The following is an 18,832-nucleotide window of genomic DNA, read 5'->3' as shown; positions in this document are numbered from 1 at the left end:
GCACAACGTGTTGTAAGATGGGACATTGTTCCCAAGCTCACAAAAATTCTGTTTCACTGTTGCTACTTCGCTTGTTCTTTAACAGTATTGGAGGATTAACATATATTTTTCAAGTGACCGTGTCATTTTTGGTCAAATATATCAACATGCTTGTATCTTACCAGAGCTGTGTGCCGTAGCTACTGTCAATAATGTTACGGCACAGTGTCAGAAAACGACACAACAACTTCTATGATGAGTCACATAATCGTTAGCACGCAGTTGCTGTCAATACATTACTGGGCATGCTATTTTGACAACAAAGTTTTACTTCCGCTGCCATTGTTTCGGTATGAATCTTTTAAGGGTAGCGGCGATGCAAGTAGCCGAAGCTAGTGACGCTAGGATGTTCATTCGAAATAAGCGAATTTCTTTCTCCGAGTACGAGAGGCAAGCACTCTGGCAGACTTTTAGAATTTAAATCTTATACATATACTGTATGTTCCACACAGTAAATTGGCAATATTGTAATGTATTTTTTATTGTTGTCATTTGAGTTGAAAAGTAAATGCACAAATTGGCTAAGTTGATTGAAATAAATCTGCTTAATTTTGGAGCCAAGAGTTGTAATAAATATCAAGAGGGGTTCAGAATAAAAGCCATTTGCTTGGTTAATTTAAGTGCCCTGGCATTATCATTATACAATATTTGGTAAAGGAATTGTACAACTGTTAGTTCTGAGTATGACTGAGGATTTTGATTGTGTAATTGTCATTTGGTATTGTTTAATCATTACCAATACTAAACAAACATGTATAATATAATACTTTTGGATATGTCGGTCAATGAAATCATCAATAGTTACAGGCCTACATCAGTGTATAGCAATTTTGATTAATTTCCCCAAATTTAGTCCCTTGAAATCATTCAAGTTACATTACACACACTTGATTCCTAAAAGTATAAATAAGCATTGAAAGCACAAAAACATGATAATATGCAGTATGTTGTTACCATACTGTATATCACTCCATCTTTCCAAGGAGCACAGGTACAAAAATATGCCTGTGGTTAACATTTTCACGACAGGCGAAACCGCAGGCTTTTAACAGCGTTTCCATATTTAATGGGCACATCAAGACAAAGCAAGCTTACAAAATAAGCAAAAGATGGCTAAGACAACAACAGCCATGATAAATCACTGCCACTTTTATGGCGTCTAATAAGTTGATGCAAAGTCATTTTTCTTCCTGCTCATCGTTCAAACATTTAACGCTTATTTACAAGGAACTTGTTAAAATAACTAATAATATTCAGTGGCAATTTCAGTGTGGCACATCACAGTGAAATTTATTGTTTTTGAGTGTTTAAAAAGGTGATGACATGAATAACAAACTGTCAAAACTCCTTCATTTGCATAGACAGCCCATAACTCCTCATACCTTGCATTAAAAAAAGTATTTTTTTAACAAAACGAGCCATAAAAGAGGCATTCAAAGTGAGTGATGGCAGCGAGTCCTCCACAAAGTCGCACCACAGAGACAGCTTCAGTCCCCAATACAGATGCATCCGAGATCAAGTGAGCCAATAAAAAGACATATATCCTACAGCTTTGACTTATTTATCCTATGTGGATGAGCTCAAGATGGAACATCTCATATTAGAAAGCTTAATTAATTGTGATAAAAGGGCTAATTTAGAGGCTGCGCAACAAAAGTGAGCCAAACAATAATATTCCCCACAAATCATCTTTACTTGTCAAATCTTTCCAGCGAAGTGTTCTCATTCAAAGTCTTTGGTTACGTGAGGCTTTTGTTAAAGATGCTCAAGAGAGCCAAACAGCCTGCGACGCCTCTCTACAGACCACCCTTTGGACATTTGCGCTCAAGCTCAAGACGATGGTTTACACCAAAGCTGGATGATCAAATGTGCCCCTTCAACCAGATTTAGAAGATTTTGCACTGAAACTTGGTGACCTGGGCCTGTCCCAACTGTGCCAGTCACAAGAGTCCGTGTTGGCTTTGATTGCGAGGCTATGAGGAGTCTCTCCCCGGTGCCCTCTCAGTGCAACTCTAATTAATAGCCAATTCATCTTGTCTGATCTGAGCCAGCACAGTGTAATATATCGTTAGTTTGGCAACCGAGCTATTAAAGTGTAATAACCAAGTACCAGCACTCGATTTGGAAGAGTAGCAGATACTTAACCATGAAGTGGAAATAATTAATTTATTGGCGGATCTATAGTGACCAATCATTTATTAGCATTCAAAGAATGATGCATAAGCAATTACGATCAGATATCTGCATGCAGAAAGCTATAAATGGCAGATATAATGAAATATATAAGGTTTCTAAAAGGAGTGGTGTCTTTTTATTTATTTTATTTATTTTATTTATTTTATATTTATTTGAATCATGACAACAAAGTATTGACAAACGCAACCAGACCAGGCGATAAATAATCAATTGTCTGGTTTTTGCTCCTACTGTACTCTTAGAACAGTTGTACGTGTCACATGAGAATCTGGTGTCCTTACAAATTTAGAAACTACAAAAATAAGTAGCACACAGTACCTTCGCATAATAACGTCTTGAAACTTATAATTGTGTAACACAAAATACGCTGGTGCTTTTGGCCTACCACTAATGCTAAACCTTTATAACCTATTATTCTTTTTGCTAGAACTAATGAAGTTTTTGTCTCTGCAGCTTAACGCGCTAATTGACTGTTTTTTTTCTTCTTCTTTTTTTTTGGGAGGATAGCTCAGATTGAAAAATAAGCGGCCCCTTAAAGACTGCACTCCCTTGCTCATTTCCCTTGCTTAAAGTCCCTTATTAATTAAACTTTCACCAAGTCAGGATTTTTATTAAAAAGATCAATGCTGCTGTCGTGTAAAAACTGAACGAGTCTATTGTCTTATAAGCTGAAATGTCTATAAATAAAAAAATACTTTTAATACCATCATTTTCTGTGAGAGGGTCCTGGGGGCCACATCTAAAATTGGACATATTTAACTAATACTCTTTTACTTGGGCTGAATAAATATGTCAGGTCTATTCATTTCCGTATCCTGAGTATTTACTGTACTGTACAGAGACTGTGGAGAGACTGAAGTGTAAATATGTTTTCTCATCCTTGTGTGTGTAGCCATACATCCCAGACAACCTGGCACAACCAAATATTGACTGCAATTTTATGATCCGTCAACCACTTCATCAATTAAATCCCACTACCGTCATGATCTTTGCAACAAACTTCATCAACATGCAAGAAATAAAAATAATAGTTGGATACAGACGGATGTTTATAAAAATGCCGCATTTGAAATAACTGTATGGATTTAGGGAGAGCTGCAAGTAAAATCAAGTGTAGCCACGCTCATTAAGTGGAAGGAACATCAATGAGTGTAATTTAGAAATCTGATTTAACAGCTTGAACAGAAATCAGGAATTTGTTTGCCAAACCAATTCAGGAACAACTCGATTTAAACTACCTGGAAAAGGGAGATTCTCTACCAAATAGAATTGCCCAAATAGAAAAATACAAGTATGACGACGTTGTTATTTTATTTGTTGTTTGTTCAGGTTTGTATCTATTTTACTAACAATTAACAAGGCTATCTGCATCATTTTTTTAATTGTGATTAGATAACCACATTAAGTTTAGTTATTATGGTAATTAAATTACACAATTGTAGACCCACTTTGATGTAAATGTCACTTTGTATGCAGCAGAGCCATTTCAGTGCCAGATAAAAAAGAAAACATGGTGAAAAAAAAGATTTTAAGGGACTTAATTTGGATATAGTAGCATATAGGAGTGTCAGGTTTAATTCCACTCTTGTGCAACCAGTCGCGCACAGATCAAGACGGCAAATGTGGATAAATATGGCTTTAATTTAACACGAACATTTTAGAATAAAAATATATAAGAATGTGCAACTTCAGATACTGCCCAACAATATGATACATTCTTCATAAAATAACAATAAGAAAATTCTGCCACAAAATGTGGGGCTCTATTTGCATTATTGGCGAATTCAGTGTGAGTGTACAAACTAAATATGTTTGGATGTGTACAGTATTAGACCGAGTGTTGGCAATTTTGCCGACATCATTTGCAGGCAGATATTACATAGGAAACAGCAATGTGTTTTCTCAAGTTCTTGTAAGCTGAAATGTGGACAAAGATCAGCCCATAACAGCTGTTCTTTTCCATAGTCTTTAAAGTAAATATAGATTGAATGTAAGGCCATTTGATTGGTTAATTGGAGTCAAACATGTGTAGTGATTACATTGTATTAGTGAATTAGTGAGATAGATATGTGATGGACAGCGCCCAAGGCAGCAGTCTCCTTAACAAACCAAAACTAATACATTGACTGATTAATAGATAAAACAATCAAATTTGTATATATGTTGAACAGAATCCAGCTCAAGGGAGGAGAGTAAGGGAGTAAAAGTATGTTTTCTTATTCCCGAAAATACCTTCGTCAAAGTCAAAAGTGTGTTGTGTTAAAATTACTCAGACAAGTGCAATTTATGAAAGTTACTTTAAAAGTAAATGCTCTGAATGTGCATATGAAGCACTTCTGATAGCTGCTTTAGTCTGTCTAAGTCAGATTTAACATGAAACATGGTCCAATTGAGACAAAAACTACAATTTGATGCATCCAGAGGAACATACAAAGTGTGCATCAAAGGTCATTGGGAATTCAGGGTTCATTCCAATTCTCATTTCATAGGAATCGATTTTTTTTGCTTATTCTAGGAGAAGCCACGCATGCCTGTTTTTTTTTCCTTTCTTTCTTTCATTCTTTCTTTCTTTCTTTTTGCAGTTTTCTGTTTTCTGCTAACCGGGTGTCACTAATATGCGCTGGAATGCTGACTGGATAGACAATTTGACTGGCTGAAAATAACTTAATGATGTAAATCAAATATGGGGGGACAGATCTAAGCACAGATTTTTTTCCCCCCAGACAAACATAACTGTTGACAACATTTTCCACCCAGTTTGCCATTTCTGTCAGACCAAAAATCTGAAATTAAGAGTAAAATGTTTCCAAGGTACTACAACCGTTAACAAATCATGTCTCATTAGCATTTTTGTCTCAACTGGCGAGATTGTAAGGACACGTTGTAAAGAAAATGCCACTTAGCAAAAGGAAATTCATAATTAAAAGCAAAACAGTGTTTTCTGCCTGCATGATAACAAATCCGATCGTCTTTTTGAATAAAATCATTTGAAGTCATTAAAAACATAAATCGAGCGCTGCATGTTATGATGTGAACTTTGCTGTATTGTTTCTCTGAGCACATAGTATCTTATTCAAGCCTAATTTGTGCCACTGCTTCTTCCTGTGAGCAGACCCCAGTCATCTTTAAACGGCTATTTAAAATGCAATTTGATTATCCACCAAATTGCTACCAAGTCTGTCCCTATGCAGCTTGGGGATGGGGGGTGGTGTTGGCCAATTTTAATTAGCATTTGTGCATAAAAATAGGTCTTTGTGGCATTTTGAACATGACATCCCAGAATGGCCGCCACTTTCAAAGAGTCATCACCCAAATGATTTCAAACTAATACAGTAGATCCAAGAGGGGGGGGGGGGGGCAGTCCTGACATGATGACACAGGATATGGCATGTTTAATGTTTAATCCAAAACTTTTCTTTAATCATAGTTCAGAAAATTGGCTCAGAACTTCAACAGGAGACATCTGTTCTGCCCCATGGCCATTTATTGAGATTTACTCAGGGTCCCCTTTAAATATTTACATTGTCCCATGGTGCAGCAATATTGTCCAAGAATGAGAAGATAAGAGCCAGGGAGGTGTGTTCAAGGTCTCCTAATCAATTTGCTAATTGCTGGAGCTGCAATAGGCGAGCAGGAAGGACTCCCTTCTGGCAACTTGTATTCTAATAAACACTGAAAATTTTATTTTCTTCATTTGCCAAGAGTATTCCTGAACTGGTATGGCATGCAACAGCGGAGATCAATCTGAGACTACATGTTGCTGCTGTGGCGATCACAATCAAGGAAGCAAATGAGGTCTCCGAACATAAAAGAATCTCTCCGGAACGACACCTTAGCACCTACTCGGGGAGTAAATGTGACTGAAAGAGTGTATTACTCTTACAGACTTGGCATGAAGAGACCTGGCAGCTATTGTGCAGTAACAAACATTAATGAGACTTGATGCATAAAACTACTTGAGAAAGTAAACTAGACACAAAAGTTTTAATGAGGCTACCAAGCTCACTTCTGGACTTGATGTCATAAGCCATGGGGCATCTCCTGCCCTCAGACAGCAAGATGCCCAGACGTTGCGCCAGATGTTAGAGTTGTGTGTTTGAAGCCCACTTGTGCCCTTTGTTACAGGTCAAACTTCTAACTTTTCCAACCATAGGGACTGAGGGCAACCCTGTACCTGTTGTGATAACAGCCAACATCCTCTTCAGGGTTGAGGGCATAACCTGCTACATCACTTCAATGCCACATTATCTATGCAACCACTTTTTCTCTTGAAGATCGCTAGCCAATGGCACGCTGTTTGGATCAAGGCAGGTCAAAGTTAACGTAAAGCGAGAGCGCAAAGGGCAATACTGTCTGATCATCATGAGCCAAGAGACAAGAGTTTAACTGGGCCAAATAGCCAACAAGCATTTACCAGTAGCAGGTCGACGAAGAGCTGGAAAAAGCAACTTTTGGATCTAACTAGACCTCATTGGATAGTGTACATTTCATTACACAGTATTGCACTGAGAATTGTCAACCACTTTCCTAGATTACAATAAAATCAATTTCTGGTTCTACTGTCATCAACACATCCTCTTTATTACTCATTGAAATAAAAGCTCACAAGACGTATTATGGTTGTTCTAAGTCTGGGTACCGTTTTGTGCATATTTTTTTTTTAAGTTGTATGACTTTGGGGCATTCTACTTTGGAGCCACTGTATTTTAAAATCTTCATGGCAATTTTGACATGATCAAGAGGAGCATATTTTGCTTGCTATGAACTGCTACCACCACAGAATGCACAAGCGACTGTCCCCACAGAAATCTAGAAGGACTGTGTACATATAGAATCTGGGGAAAAAAAGATAATTTTAATTGAAAGTTTGGGATATGATTTCTAATTGTAACAACTTGACAGCATTCCTAAATATACTTTCTTTCTTTTTTACAATTAATTATTTTAATTTAGTTGTTCTTAAATACAATTTTATGCAAAATTGTTTGACCACAAATCTTTGTATGGCACTAAACCAGTTGTAATCATTCAATTAAAATAGTATATTGGTGTTTTGTTGTGCTTTATGTATTTCCCAATCCTCTATTATTATTAAACTGTTCGGACCTACAGTTGTCCTTGAATGTTTACATATACTTGTGGTATGTCATCTTACGAGCACAAACGTAAATGTACAAAAGCTCAACGTCGCTTTACACAAAAAGTCTAAGGATCGTCGCCAAAATTCACATGCACATCTCTAATGTCAACTTCAAACTCGGAAAATATCAAAACAATCGCCACAGTATTTTGGATTTTATGGGCATTAAGACTTTTTTTAACCACACAGTGTGCTCACAAGTTTACATACCCCAAGTGTATGTAAACTTTCAAGCAAAACTGTATGGATAAGGAATAGTGACTACCTTGAGCGAACGGAAGAACAGCATCAGCACAGCACTTTATGCTTTTTTCACGTTCATTGTCGTTCTGGCCCGTTACCTGAATTCACACACTGGGGGGACATTATCATGACTTTAATTTGGTTCTGTGTGATTGAGCAAAGCCGGAATATTGAGCCGTCTTCTTGAAGCATGTGCAGCAGGATAATTAAGGGCTTGAACTTTTGTTATTGGTATACAGTTTCCTATTTGTGAAGCTACGACCCTCATTCTTAGAAAAATATATATTTTGATTCAAACATCAAATCAAAGATTTTCTGCCATATTAAACATAACTCTTTGACAAGATTTACTGGATGTTTGTGCAGATCCTTAATGCACAGTGGGGGGTAAAATACTATAAAATGAAACTTGTTTCCCTAACTCCCAGTCTCTCAGCCCTTGGAACCCAGCACAATCCCACTGAGTAATCAAGCAAAAACAAAAACACACCCAAAAAAAAACCTGTTGCTATGACATTTTGTTCCATCTCACCTCAACACACGCACGCCACAATGGACCGGTGTGCAGGGAATCTGTGTTCACATCACCATGGTGATGGCACTCTGCCACCCAAGGCTCCCAGGAGGTGGTTGGGGAGTTAGGTAGGGGGGAAGGACAGCAATAGAGCAAAGTAAGCAGCAACTAAAATGCAAACTGATAAAGAAAATGGCAATGAAGACAGTCCTGGCAGGGTCAAATATGAGTACCGCTAAGGCAGTAAATCAGACATGGTGACACCAGAGAGTGAGCAAAAGCTGCTGATATGGTGCAAGGAATAACCTTTAAAAGGTGCAACCAAGAAAAATTAGCAAAATGGAAAGCAAAGATCATTTAACATCTGTCTGAGGCTAATTCATCCTTCTTTGCATGACAGAAAGGTACAGCGATGGAAGTGCACTGTGCAAGACAAAAGGAAACTCCAACTCTACACCACCAGATCAGGTTTCAATTGCTTATGGCTTCTGTCCTATTCTTGCAGAGGAAATTAGACAACTATTTCCATAAAACCCTGAGTTAGGAAACACCACAATGTAAAGCCATCCTTAATAAAAAACAACGTCTCAAAGAACTTTTTCTAACTCAAGAGTTCTGCGTTCACAAAAACACAACATTCCTAAAAAGTCTACTCTAAGTAAATGTCATATGCTACAATACAACATATGATAATATGCTATATGCTGCAATCAATGTCAATAATGAATCAAAGGCCTTGTAATACGACAAACAGGGTTTCGCGGTTTTACGGAGAAAACAGAAGGGCACAACCCAGCTGGCTACATACGGCGAATGGTATTCATCGACAAAGGGGGTGGGGGCCCAGTGGGTCTGTTAGCCCACCAGTCTTATAGCACTGGAGGAAACCCTGAGTATGGGCTGAAATGAAAAAAAATCCTATAAGCAAATAAAGAGTCACCAGTGGCAGTCTGATGTTCATGTGTTGATCGTTTGTGGTGTGAAAATCTATTCATATTCGTATTTATTTTCCCGACTTTGACAGTAAAGCTATTAACATTAGATTTAAAAGCAATATTATGAAAACAAAGAGTAAAACTGTTCCGGTGGCATTTCCATGGGCTTTATCCAACTTAGTATAGATACAATACTAAAAAAGAAAATGTGTGATTAATTTTTATTGCAAATTAGATTAGACAGAGTCTCAAAACACAGTTTGACATGAAACAGCAAAGCCACTCACTTTTCACTGTGGATTAAGATGAATGTGCCACATCTCAGTTGATTAATACACACGGATACTATAATATTACCAAACCTGCATACAGAAAACACAGAGTGACAGAATATTGGACTGTGATCTTAGAAGAGTGTATAAATAATGACTGCATTGGATTTCCATTAAAGCAACATGGTTAAACAACTGCTGCAAGTGAGTGGCAATTTGTTAAATGAGTTAATTGGTCACGAGTTCTTCCAATTCATCTTATTGCTCGTTGCTGGACCACACCGAAAGTGCAGGGAGTTCCTTTAAGTTCAACACTCCGCTTAGGATAAAACTGCCCCATTTGGATCCTTAATGTAGCTTCTAAATCCCCACGCGGTAGCTTTATACTTAATATGTCCAAAAATGGGTGCTTTAAAGACCTGACTACATGCCAGCTGGTGCATTGCCATTGAGAAGGTGGGGCATAACCTTAACCCAATGTCTAACTGCCCTCGCTTTCTCCTTGAACATCTATCCTTAACTGTGTTCCTCTGGTTCCAAAGTGGCCAGCTGGGAACGGTGCGTCTGTGCTGACGTCCTTACTAACCTTGGACAGTGGGAGGATTACCGTGCATTTACACTCAATGCTCCTTCTTTCCTTAAGACTTATTAGGAATGATAATGAGCTAAGAAAGGGGCAGCATGTCCCTTTCTCAACTCTGGGAAATCTCTCTTGTCTTCCTCCCTCACTTGTCCTACAACTCCCCCCCCCCCCCCCCCCGCAGCTTCATGCCTGCTTCACTCTCAAACGTATTGAAAAGGCCCACGACAAATGGATAAAAAAAAACATTCTCATCTATGAACTGCAGAGTATAATCAATAATTATTTCATGTCGATATTGCTGTTTGTTTATGTGATTTATTTATTTAGCTTAGGAATTTCCCTTCAGTCATAGATGGGGGTTAACACACGGGATGCAATTCACCTAGAACCTCCATTATATTGGATTTTTCTACTGGCTGATCAAGCATGCAAAAAGGACATTTTCTCCATACTAAAATAAAACCAATTGAGGTGATTTAAAAACAAACAAAAAAAAGTGTGTGTATCCATGCCGAAATGCTAGCGCGCTTTGATGGCAGAATATTTGTTACAAGGCCAAACACTATGCTTGTGTGAATTTGTATACAAAATCATTACACAAAGGGGCAATTGATAAAGCTTATGAGCTGGGAAAGAAAACTAATAGCTCCTGAAGCCTGTCAAGCGGTAGCTGCCTGGAATTACTGATGGTTATTTGACATTTAAAAAAAAAAACAGAGGTCCACCGCCAAGGTCACACAGAGGCACAATACAAATGGGTTTAATTCTACACACCCCTTGACAGATGCAGATGGGTACTTATGAGACATGAGGCATCGCACTAACTGATAGGGCTACAGCAAATATGAATATAGTGGCATCGCACAACAATTAAAACGTGAGTTTTTTTTTTACATGTTTAAGAATAAAAACCATAAACACCAACACACACACACACAGACAAACAATGACAGCACAAGTAGTGAATGTGTATCTTGAGTACAAACAAACCAACAGTTGAGCCAAATTGAGCATGTTCAACCATTGCGATCAATTATGCTGTAGTATGCAAATGTACAATCACAAATGTTAAAACTTTTTTGTTTTTTGTTTTTGAATCACGATTTCTGATATATATGCAGTGTTTCCCACTCCATGTTAATACTTGGGCAGGCCACCCAAGTAAATTGGCCACCACCCAAGAAGTTTTCAAGAAAATTTATTACAAATATATTTAAAAAGAGAAAAAAAAATTGTTGGGACAAGATATACCGCATGTAACGTTAGTTCGCCGTCACTCACTTGTGGATCGTGAGGCTAGAGGAGACGTAGTAACAGGATTGAGACCCACCTCCTGTCCAACCCGCCTCCCATCCCCACCGCCGGAATCCATGCACCCAAGTAGATTTCAAATCTGTGGGAAACACTGATGTGTTCCGTCACTGAGTTCGGCCGAGCCACAGACCCCCTGATTGTGAATTATGGAATGATAGTGAATTAGGACGCGAATAGAAAAATAACTGGTTGTAATGTGTTGAGTGCTCACTGCAGTCATCCCTCACAATACAAGTAACGAGAAGAGGAGTTTACAAACAAAATATAGTTATAAAATGAGCCAAAATTCAGACTAACTTCTACTATACCACCTCTCCCTCAATTTGAGCCAGGAAACCCCCTGTACTACTACTACTTTCTCTGAATAGCCGGTGGCACCATGCAGCCTCTCACAGGTCAGTCTTGATACTACAACAGACATCTGGTTTGGGTAAGGAGACTAGTCACAACTGTCAGTGTATACATCGTTAAGTGTGTGCCGAGTTGGTCATTTTGAGCACATCACACACTATAAGAGAGCATAAACACACATTTTCAACATCATGTGTGGGGTCTCGTTAAATACGTATGTTCATCAGTATGGGTGTACTTCACTCATGTCATGTTAATGGTAGCGGCATCGAAGGATGAGGAAAGGGAGGCAGGGAGCGGTCAAAAGACAGGAAGGAAAATAAGGGGCAGTATGTTTGACAGATGGATATTGCTGTGTCACATCAATGCTAAAGAGAGATGAGAGCCTGTGCCACCAGTCAGACAGTGAAGGCTGGAAAGTGTCCAGCTCTAGACAGACCTCCATGCAGCAGAAGACACATATTGTCACATTCCACACTGATGGAGAGCTCAGCAAGTTATTATATAAAGCGAATATATATATATATATATATATATATATATATATATATATATATTTATTTATTTATTTATTTATTTATTTATTGTTTCCACAGTGGTCAAAAGTGTACCTCACCCACAGCTGCAATGCATGCAGGTTGACTATTGTACTCTATCTATGCTGTCACCTGCTCCTAGTTATTATAGCCAGTGACCTCATGAAATAGAAGTCTCCGCCAAAGTCAATTTACCTTTTAATCCGGCTAATGCTTGCAAGCAATTCACACAAAATTTAAGATTATTTCCTGCCTAAACATGTGTTTTAAGGTGCCCTGTTTAAGTGTGTGTGTGTGCTTGCTCTGCATGCATGAATGAACGCAGCACAGCTGCTGCATGAAAGGGGAAATATCAGCAAAGTACACACATTAGGTACAGTATAAAAAGAATCAAAGCACAAAAAGGGACATTGAAATAGTAAAATTGAAAAACGTTCATTGTTTACCTTGTGTTGTACTAGCTGTGGCATTTTAATAAAGATGATGGCTTTCCATGAATGATCTGTTTAACCAAAGACAGGAGGGGAAAGAGAGAGAGGGGGGAAGGATAATTAATTACTTGTGTGAGCTATTGCATGAGAGAGACAATAAACCTGCCTGGTCGCCATGGATATGACATATTTGCTCTGAAAACAACACAATAATTAGCAAAGGAGGAAGATCCGGCGAGAATATGAGAGACCTAGGTTTGGTTTAAAGTGCTAGTCATCTGCAGTATTCCTGTCCTCATCTTCATCCTTCAGAATAGCAACAAACAAAGGCAAGTAGAGCAAACAGTGACCCTTTTACAAAAAAAGGCGTATGGAATTAAATATCACATCAATTGTGTTTTGTAGCCATCACAACTAAGTAAACAGGCAGGAGTTATGTGCGCTGTTTTTAAACAGATTGTTTGTTCTACAGGAGGTGGAAGTCATTAAACCTGCCTGTCAGACACTGAGAGCAGGAACTTGTGCAAAATGATACCAACCATTTCAAATACAATGTGTGTGCTGTGGTGCGTAAACATTCATGAAAAATAGTCTGTTTCTCAGAAGTGTTTACTCTTGTGCTAATTGGCAATAAATGGTGGCACGATCCCACTTATGCACAAGAGAATCACTAAACTACAAAAAAAAGAACTGATCACTGTTTATTTAGAACAAATAAACTAAAGAAAAAATTGTTTTCTTTATTTTTAAATCAAATAAAACAGCATAACTTCCGCGTTTCAGCTCTCAGTATTTAATGCACTTACGTATATAGAAGTTCCTCTATTTACAGTAAATGATACTGTAATGAGGGCTACTACTTGTTTATGGCGAGTTTCACTTACGTTTTTCTGACAAATGAGTACTTTTCGCTAAATACAAAACAATATGTCCAGCAGAAATGCCATCGCGTTTTTATTTTATATCTATCTAAATAAACCGCTTGAGTTGATGTTGCAGAGAGAGAACAAAAGCGAATAAAGTTGCAATAAGCGTCTCAACTTAAGTGACGTGGGTGCCTCAAGTCTTTTGACGCCGTTACAGCTTTGGAACTTTTTTTGAGTTTGGGACGAAAACGTGCAAGTTTAAGGTGGGTGAGTGTTTAAAAAAAAAAAAAAAAGACAAGAAAGGGGGAGGCAGGACAACAGCCTCCACACGCGACTTCAGTCGTCGCCGCCGCCGCCGCTGGAAGTCCCGCTGGCCGGCTAGCTAGCGAGCGGATCCCCTCGGTCAAGCGTCTGGATGTGCTTGTCCCACACAGTCCCCCTCCCTCCTTTTAAATATGTGCCCACTCCCGTGTCGCCTCCAGCGCGGACTTCCACTCAAGGGGGAGAAACATGCAGAGTTGGAGGAAAAGCCAAACTCTTACCTGTGTCGACTTTGTCGTCCTGTCGTCACTTGAAACTACAAGCGACCCTTGTGCCGTGACGGTGAGCGGCGCCTTTACTTCAGTTGACATATTATTATTACTTGCATCAATGCTAGTAGAGTTAATATTAGGGGTTTGTTTTCACGTTTTATTGTGGTATTTTCTCATTTCTTTTAAGTCGAGTCGCTCGGAAGATATGCCCTGGAGATCGACTCAAAATGGGAAGAGGAGTCCTTAATTGAATTTGTCGCTTCGCAGGTGTGGCTTGGAAAAAGTGGCCCGGATTTTCTCTGACTTTGTCGACTGCTCTGGTTCTCGACTCGTGTCAACCTGGGAAATACATTTTTCACTGTCACTGACCCACTTGCACTGTGGAAGTTAAGAACAAATGTTCAAAGATGTCCTTTCAAATCATATTTTATTTAAAAATAAAAATAAAAAAGTAAATACAGTGCTACTGGCTAGTTTAATTTGTTCTGTGACCAAGCTTGTAACTCATTTTACTCATAAATCACCCCTCCCACAATAATCCTTGCAGCCCCCAGAAAAATAAAAAATAAATTAATTTTGTTTTTGATCAAGAACAATAGCAAGTATTATATAATAATATATACAACTATAAAATCAAAACATTGAAAATAGAAAAATTAACTATTTTTATTTAGTTTAACTAAACTGAAAGTCACATACACACCCTGGACACCCAGTGTGCGTTCAAGAGGGCGTGGTTTAGTGAGTTGAGTGGCAGGCGCTGTAGTCACGTGCTTAGTTCAGCATTAGCATCATCTTCATACTCCTTGTGAGTGTTTTCATTTAATATGTGTGTGTTTGACTGACTGTCCCATTCAATAAACAGCTTAAAATGCATTGGTGACTCTTTTTTTTTTTTTTTTCACTGTACGCCAGAAGTATCTGAATCTGGCATGTAAGTACAGTTTTGAATCACAACACACACACACACTAATAACCACACAATAGGCCATGACCTTAAATATATTTCAAATGTAGTTGCCCAAACATAGAATTGCAAACTTGGCTGAAATATACAGTGCATTTTGATAGATGATTAAATTTGAAAAGCTCTATCAAAAAGATCATGAGTGTTGTTTATTATGTGTTCCGCTTGTGAAGGATGAAGAAGAACAGAGAAGTGAGTAAGTTTTGCCAGGTCCAACATTAGTAACCTTTGAACTAACAAATGTTCTTCTGGATGAATTGGCTGAAATTCCCACTGACATGCTTCATTATCTTGTTATAATATTTGTGATATTTTATACAAGGTGTAGAACAAAATAATGCAATACAATAATTGTGAAACAGTTTAGTGTTGTGAGGCATGATGAGAAGTGTGTAAATCTCAGAATCCTCATTATGTCTACGTAGCAATTTGTCACCAAATGGAAGCTATAAGGGGTAGCAGTTGAGTCACTTGTTTCTTTTGAACAAGTCATTAACTGTGTAGGCTGCAACACTAACCGCAATGTGGTTAGTTTTGGGCCCTAATGATTAGGTAGCTTTATGGAGCACATGGTTAGATTTGGCAACACTTTGGTATCTTGTTGTGCAATACATGGTTCGTGTTTGTTTATTGGCATCAGCTGTCAAGTAGCTCTATGTAACACGTGTTCTTTTTGGCAACAGTACTTGGCTACAGTAACTTTAGAAAACACATGGTTTGTTTTTGGCAACAGTACTCAGATAGCCTAACAATACAACACAAGCGTAGTCCTATTAGATATTAGGCTCTTTAACCACATAATTAGACCTTTCATTTATTCACAACGGGTAAACAGATGCTTTATATAAGATTATTGGCTCCTATTTTGCCATAATGTCTAAATTGCTCCTTTGCAAACATGTCTGTTGAAGTGACCAGTTATTTTGCATGGCACATGAGCTTATGTCGACGATTAGCATGACTTCTTCATTTGTTTACTAATGAAACAGACGTTCAGCAAAATATACTTATCACGTTAATTCAATAATTTGTTTAAATGTTTTGCGTGGTGGTACATGATTTTAACATGCAAAAATGATCTTGTGCACACCCGACATTTGCAGCATAATCGTACGTCAGCATCAATTTGTTTGTGCTTCTATGGCTGGATAAACTGAGCAGACAAGGCCTGGTCAACTTGTGCTTTGTGGATTTGTAGAAAGCATTCAGCTTTGCCCTATGGGGTGTCCTCTGAGCGTATAGGGTACCTGACCCCGCGATACGAGCCGATGAGTCCCCGTATGGCCCATGTCAGAGTTTGGTCTGTAATGCCTCATCATTAGTGACAGCAATGAGAATCAATTAATTGAATTAGTAATACGTGATTAATTGAATGGTGAGGCAACAATGCTACTAAATCACACAACATGGCCGCAACCAGCAGAGGCGCTGTTGATTTTCATTTCAGCTCGACTGTGTCAGCATGTCAGCTATGGCAAACTGAACTCCATCCACGCTGACCTCCGCTATGGAAATTCTGCTCAATACATCAACGAATTAAACAATATTTCAGAAGATCGGAGAAAGTTTCTAACAAACCAACCATATCAACCAGGGTTCGATTGAACCTCAGAGGTTTGGTGAGTCAGTCTCTCTGTGCTGCTGGGAATTTGGTGTGCTCAGTGTCTGACTTGTGGCTGTTGTGATGGAACGTCATGTGATTTCTTTTTTTATTGTAATCCCTTCATACTAACTTTGTCAAGCAAAAAAAAAAAAAAAGGTCGGACGAATATGTGCAATATGAATTCACATGTATAACGGAACGTAAGGTGCTCCCCAGGGTTCAATTCTGGGGCCTCAGGTTATCATTGTATCTGCTTCCCCTGCAGGTTCCATCTTAAGAAAAAAGTGGTGGTTGTTTTAAATATAAAGTTGAGTGATGGGAGTCAGCGTCCTGCGTGATTTGCAATGCCAAGTTGAGCAAAACTAAAGGAACAGTATCATGGAGATGGGGAATACAGCAACACAACACTTTCTGAATTCAAGGTGAAGAGAGCCAGATTTGATTAAAAGGCTACTCTATCTGTTCATTTTGTTCACCTGTAAACTCTCTACCTATGTCTTGAGTAGGAAGAAAAAAACATTTTATTTTTTAATAAACAAGGGTTCGGTGAATGTGAATCCTTCAACAAGAACCACTGTTCTAACACAATAAATTAAGAAAAATAACATAATCTTCATCATCATCATCATCATTCAATCTCCCCATACACTCACAGAAATATTTCAAGCCTAACTTTAGTATTAATAAAGTATAATTACCTACCTTTTTTATTTATTTATTTATTTATTTTTATGTTTTGGGGATGTCTGCATTGGGTTTCATCCCAAAACCATAAACATGTAAAACCAGTATATTTATCGTGTAGGTAACCTGATTATTATGCAATTCAAATAATATACTTCATACATACAATATACTTTAAATAAATACTCTGATTATTCTTAATTTTGAGTAATTCTATTTTATTAATACTAAATACATAAACCTGAGGATTATGCATTTCAAATAAATAGGCTTTATTAGACTATGTATCATATAAGGTTTATTTGGTAGGTTTGTGTTAAAATTATCTTTAAAAAAAAAAGGTTAATGGGAATTTGTCATGTCATTTTTTTTAAAATAAATCTTAAGTTAGGCTTGAAATATTTCTCCGAGTGATAGTCGATCAAATTCATCTGCAATCTGTTTGCTGACTCATTGGTTTTGTAAATGCACTTGGTAGATATCTGCTAAATGTTTTCACTTGTTTCTATCTTTCCATTGATACCTAAAAGAACTCTTCCCTTGTCATTAAATGTTTCTGCCACCCTGTTTACCTTCCCACTTGCGAAACAAAAACGTCACTGGCTGTTTTGGTTTTCCCTCACCTTTCTTATGCCTGACAAACGTCAATACTTTCCTGGAAATTATTCTGAGCATGAGGCTCCTTGAAGCAAGGCACATTGTCGTAGGGTGTATTTGAAACTTTCCCTTATCTAAATTCTGCACTCTCGCCATTTATTGACACACTGATTATTGCCAATTAGCACTTTTGTGACACATCCTGTTGTACATAATAAAGAATCAAAATGATCAACAGCAAAGGCAACTAATACGGGAGTGTAGAAAGCCTTCAGATTTTGTGCTCCGTCGTTTGTCCAAATCAAACATAAAATATACATTATTTTTAAACATTTTTAAACAAACAAAAAAAGGGGAAATTCAAGGTTGGACTGAAGTACTATTGAACTTATTATCATTTTACCTTTACTCCTCTGAAAATGAATATTTCTAAAATAGTTAAGGACTTTTTTTTACTGCTCTTTTCTGTGTTGTTGAACAGTCTATGATTACTGCAGCCTTGCACCAACTTTAACAAACATATCGATTCCAAATATAACTTATCTTCTTTTAGATTGTCAGATATGAAAATGTGTAAATAATAGTTCATTTCACGTCCAGTACCCTTGACTGTGTTAGCAAACAGCAGCCCGACTGCCCCCACGGTCCCAGCAGAGGCATCCCATCCATCAGTGGGTTCCTCCTGATGTTGCAATACTGTGATACAGAATAATAAAGAAGCACGAAAGACCAGAAAATCAATAGATTATTCTGCAGATCACTTGATTCAGTAATGATCCGCTCCATTTATTGCCAGCCGCTGATTCATAAGTCCTACTCTCAAGGGCGTAGCCGTCCCACCTCTGCCCTGCTGACGCCTTCACCAGTCGCGCTAATTGTAAAACAGTAAAAGCTAATCACAGGTCAGAACAAGGTTAGGAAAGACACATTGTTTGCTTTGTATCATCCCAACACAAAATACACATCTTTGATTGTTTTTAACATAAGGTAAAGCTATATTTATGTCAGAATGACATAATACCGATTAT

At 38.0% G+C, this 18,832-nt stretch overlaps 1 protein-coding gene and 1 long non-coding RNA gene across 3 annotated transcripts in view; one reads left to right on the top strand and one right to left on the bottom strand.

Moving 5' to 3' along the window:
- The window catches only part of casz1 (castor zinc finger 1), a 212,956-nt gene extending 198,750 nt beyond the window's left edge, over nucleotides 1–14,206 (bottom strand). Inside the window, exons 1-2 of the mRNA XM_086068777.1 lie at nucleotides 13,963–14,206; nucleotides 12,570–12,625 (exon numbers count right to left, since the gene is read on the bottom strand). The gene's annotated coding sequence lies outside the window, so the exon portion shown is untranslated. The remainder of the gene's footprint in view (nucleotides 1–12,569; nucleotides 12,626–13,962) is intronic.
- On the top strand, nucleotides 12,695–14,419 carry LOC147178637 (uncharacterized). 2 transcript variants are annotated; one of them, XR_015094085.1, is made up of 3 exons: nucleotides 12,695–12,883; nucleotides 13,903–14,023; nucleotides 14,141–14,419. It is a non-coding gene; the product is annotated as an uncharacterized LOC147178637 (long non-coding RNA). The 2 variants fall into 2 exon arrangements; XR_015094084.1 differs by lacking the exon at nucleotides 12,695–12,883 and having other exon boundaries at nucleotides 12,932–14,023.
- Nucleotides 14,420–18,832: the final 4,413 nt, after the last annotated feature.

The sequence above is a fragment of the Leptonotus elevatus genome, chromosome 2 (genome assembly GCF_054856555.1).
Source record: "Leptonotus elevatus isolate MCC_2025b chromosome 2, RoL_Lele_1.0, whole genome shotgun sequence".
Taxonomy (NCBI): Eukaryota; Metazoa; Chordata; class Actinopteri; order Syngnathiformes; family Syngnathidae; genus Leptonotus; species Leptonotus elevatus.
Note: the sequence above shows the minus strand (reverse complement) of the source record. Positions and strands in the feature narration are given on the sequence as shown.